Source organism: Dermacentor andersoni, chromosome 7 (assembly GCF_023375885.2).
Source record: "Dermacentor andersoni chromosome 7, qqDerAnde1_hic_scaffold, whole genome shotgun sequence".
NCBI lineage: Eukaryota > Metazoa > Arthropoda > Arachnida > Ixodida > Ixodidae > Dermacentor > Dermacentor andersoni.
Genome location: NC_092820.1, coordinates 129,250,734 through 129,256,733, shown reverse-complemented (window position 1 = coordinate 129,256,733; position 6,000 = coordinate 129,250,734). Strand labels below are relative to the sequence as shown.

Here is a 6,000-nt window from a genome sequence, read left to right as displayed (position 1 = left end):
CGGCGCAATAAGAAAAGCTCATGAGATTCTCAAAAGCTATGGCGATTCTCAAAAGCTACGGCTTTCTAAAATAAAACAGCTGTTGCAAAGCTTCCTCTCCACATCACCTGTGCGGTGTTGCTGCAAACTTTCTCCCACAGCTGCACAGCCTATGACCTACACATCGTTCCAGCGCTGCTAGAATGCAAGCGAAAGGTATTCCTGCAAAAGTACTTCATATGCATTGCATGCTGTAGTTTTCTCTGAGGCTCGCTGAAGGGGGTTCCACTCCAGACTAATTGATACGTTTGTTTTACCACCTATAAATTTTAAATAGTCAGCATTCCGGGGTTTGCGAGGCAATACAAGAACACTATTAGGAGTCAGACAGTGGTTGAGTACCCCAGAATAATTTTGTGCACCTGGGGTTCATTAAAGTGTACTCAAGTCACAGTAGACAGGCGTTTTTTTTTCTTTCTTTTTTTTCTGCATTTTGACCCCACCAAATTGCGGCAGGCGCCTCCGGGTATCAATCCAGCCCTTTTTGGGCCTCGCAACGAAAGAGCAAAGGGGCTACGCCATCATGGTAGGTCGCACGAGAAAAAGAAATATGGGAACGTTAATTCTGCTATAGCAATAGCGTTTTCATGCTCTTACAGACATCTTGATATAAACTAAAGTCACTATTTCAACATAGAACAATACTTCGCGACTCGCAGCTCGCAGATGCGCAGGGAGATCATTATGACAGATTCAGCCAACTTCCATAAATAAGGGGTTATGTAAGATCCGCACATCCCGGGAGCATGCGGAGTTTTCTTGCTAAGTTTTCTTGGATGTTTCCGAGAATCTCCTGCCTTCTGTTTTAGTTCTGCGTAGCTAAATATTCCTCGATATATCTATGTTGCCCGATTTCATTCATTTAATCTCTTTCTCCACAATCTCGTTCCGGGCATCAGTTCTCTCTACTTTAACGCTCCTCGAACAATACATGTTCTGGTCCCATTTTCCTATGTTTACTTCTTTCTCCGCACTCGGCTGCTTTCGATACCGTTTTCTTCACTTCTCTGTCTCCCAGATTTCTTAACTGCGCGCATCTTGTTCTGATTGGCAGATATGATTCCACGTACTTGTTTAGGGGAATCAGTCAACAATTTTAACTAAACTAGTGCCATATGCGTGTTGCAAATAACCACTGATCTAAGTTTCAATTCGTGCACGTACGAATGATACAGGCTTAGAGACCTAAGTTCTCTATACGCGCACCTATAGAGTTGCGAAAGTTATATGATGGGTAAAAAAGAGTCATCAACCCGCAACCAGCACCCACAGAGTGGGTTGAATACGCAACAAAGTATCGTTCTGAAAGAAACCCAAAGAAAGCTAGAAGGCAGCTGGCAGAAGAACTTCATTTGTGATGAGTTCGGTTTTGCGAAACTTGCAACCTCACCTGATGCTCAGTGATTACTCGCAAATAGATGTAGTCAAAAAGGTAATGCTTGTCTTGTAGTAAAGTTCACACGATAAGCTTGAACGAAGTATCATCGGCACTTGCAACAGTATTGCTGAAAGGCCGTGCAAGATGATTCCGAATGGAGAAATTACGGCACATTGATAGATAATTGCTTCCTAAGTGTACAATTAGCCACTGTGAAGTTCACCCATACCCAGCTGCACATACACATTATAGGCTTTGGCGTCTAAGATGTTCATTGAAAGGCGTTCATCCAGTGGCGCATCGCCAGTGAACACAGGGGCAGCTACCTCGGGGGCACGCACCCAAGTTTGCGTCAGTGGGGATCATTAAAGATGGGTATCAAGAAACGCCAATGTATGAAAGCCTCTAACCCTACAGCTAGAATAGAACTGGCAGAACTTTCGAAGTTAATCAACAAGCGTAAGACAGCTGACATAAGGAAGTATAATATGGATAGAATTGAACAAGCTCTCAGGAACGGAGGAAGCCTAAAAGCAGTGAAGAAGAAACTAGGAATTGGCAAGAATCAGATGTATGCGTTAAGAGACAAAGCCGGCAATACCATTACTAATATGGATGACATAGTTGAAGTGGCTGAGGAGTTCTATAGAGATTTATACAGCACGAGTGGCACCCACAATGATAATGGAAGAGAGAATAGTGTAGAGGAATTCGAAATCCCACAAGTAACGCCGGAAGAAGTAAGGAAAGCCTTGGGAGCTATGCAAAGGGGGAAGGCAGCTGGGGAGGATCAGGTAAAAGCAGATTTGTTGAAGGACGGTGGGCAGATTGTCCTAGAAAAACTGGCCACCCTGTATACACAATGCCTCATGACCTCGAGCGTACCGGAATCTTGGAAGAACGCTAACATAATCCTAATCCATAAGAAAGGGGATGGCAAAGACTTGAAAAATTATAGACCGATCAGTTTACTGTCCGTTGCCTACAAAGTATTTACTAAGGTAATTGTAAATAGAATCAGGAACACCTTAGACTTCTGTCAACCAAAGGACCAGGCAGGATTCCGTAAAGGCTACTCAACGATAGATCATATTCACACTATCAATCAGGTGATAGAGAAATGTGCGGAATATAACTAACCTATATATATAGCTTTCATTGATTACGAGAAAGCGTTTGATTCAGTCGAAACCTCAGCAGTCATGGAGGCATTGCGGAATCAGGGTGTAGACGAGCCGTATGTAAAAATACTGAAAGATATCTATAGCGGCTCCACAGCCACTGTAGTCCTCCATGAAGAAAGCAACAAAATCCCAATAAAGAAAGACGTCAGGCAGGGAGATACGATCTCTCCAATGCTATTCACAGCGTGTTTACAGGAGGTATTCAGATACCTGGATTGGGAAGAATTGGGGATAAGAGTAAATGGAGAATACCTTAGTAACTTGCGCTTCGCTGATGATATTGCCTTGCTTAGTAACTCAGGGGAGCAACTGCAATGCATGCTCACTGACCTGGAGAGGCAGAGCAGAAGGGTGGGACAAATACTTAATCTGCAGAAAACTAAAGTAATGTTTAACAGTCTCGGACGGGAACAGCAGTTTACGATAGGTAGCGAGGCACTCGAAGTGGTAAGGGAATACATCTACCTAGGACAGGTAGCGACTGCTGATCCGGATCATGAGATCATGATCCGGATCCGGATCAGAAGAATAAGAATGGGCTGGGGTGCGTTTGGCAAGCATTCACAGATCATGAACAGCAGGTTGCCATTATCCCTCAAGAGAAAAGTGTATAACAGCTGTGTCTTACCAGTACTCACGTACGGGGCAGAAACCTGGAGGCTTACGAAAAGGGTTCTACTTAAATTGTGGACGACGCAACGAGCTATGGAAAGAAGAATGATAGGTGTAACGTTAAGGGACAAGAAAAGAGCAGATTGAGTGAGGGAACAAACGCGCGTTAATGACATCTTAGTTGAAATCAAGAAAAAGAAATGGACATGGGCAGGACATGTAATGAGGAGGGAAGATAACCGATGGTCATTAAGGGTTATGGACTGGATTCCGAGGGAAGGGAAGCGTAGCAGGGGGCGACCGAAAGTTAGGTGGGCAGATGAGATCAGCAAGTTTGGAGGGTCAAAATGGCCACAATTAGTACATGACCGGGGCAGTTGGGGGAGTATGGGAGAGGCCTTTGCCCTGCAGTGGGCGTAACCAGGCTGATGATGATGATGATGATGATTAAAGATGGGTATAGGCTCAGTTGCACATTTTCATATCAGGCAGCAATTTTAGACAGCACGCCGTCCGGGATTAACTCACATTTTTGTAGGGGTTAATCTAGGCACAGTGAAAGACAATTAACCTGCAGATACGAATTGAAACGGCGTGGGCAAATAGCCGCACTTCCCAATATAAATCGAACATTACACACGAATTATTTGTATTCCTATTTAAAAATTAACGCTTTCGTGTTTTCGAATATCAAAACGAAACAAATATTTATGCAAGAACCGACTGTTATAGTAGGATAAATATTATCCGCCTTTTAAAGAAAGTATCGCGGATTTCAGAGATGAAACAAAGAAAAAAGTTCTCGAAGCAATGCAGAAACAAAATCGATATTCGAAGGTTTTTTTTTGTTTCATGGTGGAAGCCCAGATGACAAGGTGCCATTTTTTACTGTAGTCTCTGATTTAGTGTTTATTGCATTCTAGTCATCCATTAGCAATCTACTAAGCTACCACCAGGGATTCCTCGCTCGAAACAGGCCCTGCTACATTTTTCTGGAGCACACAAATCCTTAAGGAACATTTTAATTCTATGGTTCAACAACCGGTGATCTTTCTCTGCAAAACTTTATGTATCTTTTCGGAAATGGTTGTGATGCGTCAGCTATTCACTGGAAAGATCGTCTTTGAAACCACGCTATGAAATTCTTGCGAGTGCATTAGTGCAGTTAGTTTATGGACATTTAGTGATCGTGCGTTTAAAACTGATCCCAATAGTCCAGAATGAGTGGCCATCTTTTTTGAATAGCCAATGAAATTGTGGTGCCCAATTATACCCAAATAAGTATTCCTGGTATCCTTCTACATGTTTGTGTTTCACTGTACCCTATTCGATTCGATGTTCGAACTTTAATATTTATAGCTGATTCCTATCTAAAAAATGTGATATTCACCCACCCCTAAATAATGGTTATTCTCATTGAGAGTATCGCGGAGTCGCATTATTGAAGTCGAAATTTTGGAATGTACCAAGAAAAGAGTCCACGTAACCCATACTTTATTGTCGTGCCTGTGTGAAGAAGGTCAAGACTAAACAATCCTCTAAAATGTTCTGCAAACCGCTCATATATCTATCAAATTGTATTTCGCTACTAAGTCTGGTAAAAATCAAGTTGTTGTCGCCAAGAGAGGAAAGCGACTTAGGATGAAATGTTATTGTTAAGATTAAGGTATTCTTACCACCCATCGACGAAAGCCTAATTATGTGTTATTTTATTTCTGCCCAGCTCTTCAATTACATAGGTAACTTATACATTAATTTTTGAGATGAGCTCGCTAAACGCAGATTTTATTTGCTTGCAAGGTCCCCAAACAGCATACACTGCTTACGGGCTCACTTGATTATGCTAAACATATAATAATAGCCGCCCCCCCCCAGCTTACCGCTTCTCACTCTAAATATAATTTATTTCAAGATAGATCAAGCGCTTTCCTACGGTTAACCTAAAATATGTGATTAATACAGCTCCAGAGAACCTTGCTATAATGTTTGTACTTGAGCGCACACACTGAGCTCAATAAACGCCCTAAGAATAATTTATAGGGTACATTTGCTTTGCAGGATAAAATAAAGGAACCCGTCAATCAAGAGACCCCTCAAATTACATTCTAAAGTAGAAAAGTAAATCAGCCATTTACTTTTCATTTACGCTGCTCTATCTTGATGACTTTATAACTTTTCCTCATAGAATCCTTTATATAGGATACAGAATGGTTTCAATAAGACATTATGCTCAAATTCATCTGCTCTCTGTAGAGCCACTGATGAATCGAGCGTGCCTCACTTCTTTGTTCGTCCAGGCTGCCATCCTGCTTACCGTTATACCACGTACGTACATTACATTTATTATACCCTCAAGGGTGTTACTATATGACAGAGTATTCCTGATAGAGTATTACTGCATGATAGAGGTGGTCAGGGGGTCAGATCAATGTCTGCAGCTCAGAAAATAAACACAAGCAAGGTTTGTCCAGCTTGTGTCTAGCTGGTTGAGTCCAGGAGAATATTTTAATTTGCTTTTTCAGATTATTTATAAGTGTTAGTGTTTTTTATTTTGCCTTCAATGTTTCAAAATGATTTCCCCCTTGTTTTACGCGTGTGTCCTTGAGCCTTCATGCAGAATCAGTAGGGCGTCTAAAATGAAATTTAATTGCAAGATTTCAGGTTTAGGCAACATAACAAGTGAAAAAAGAACTGTCTAACGCCGCCAAAAATTAGCGGATCCTGGACATAGGTGGCAGTTATTTCATAAACGAAACTATCTGGGAAGTTTGCTGAACTCATACCTGC

At 41.8% G+C, this 6,000-nt stretch overlaps 1 long non-coding RNA gene across 2 annotated transcripts in view; it reads left to right on the top strand.

Moving 5' to 3' along the window:
* The window catches only part of LOC129385616 (uncharacterized), a 67,489-nt gene continuing 61,489 nt past the window's right edge, over positions 1-6,000 (top strand). The window contains exons 1-2 of one of the 2 annotated variants that reach the window (XR_011895535.1): positions 1-195; positions 5,467-5,538. This is a non-coding gene — a long non-coding RNA (uncharacterized lncRNA). The remainder of the gene's footprint in view (positions 196-5,466; positions 5,539-6,000) is intronic. The other variant, XR_011895534.1, reaches the window with a different exon arrangement.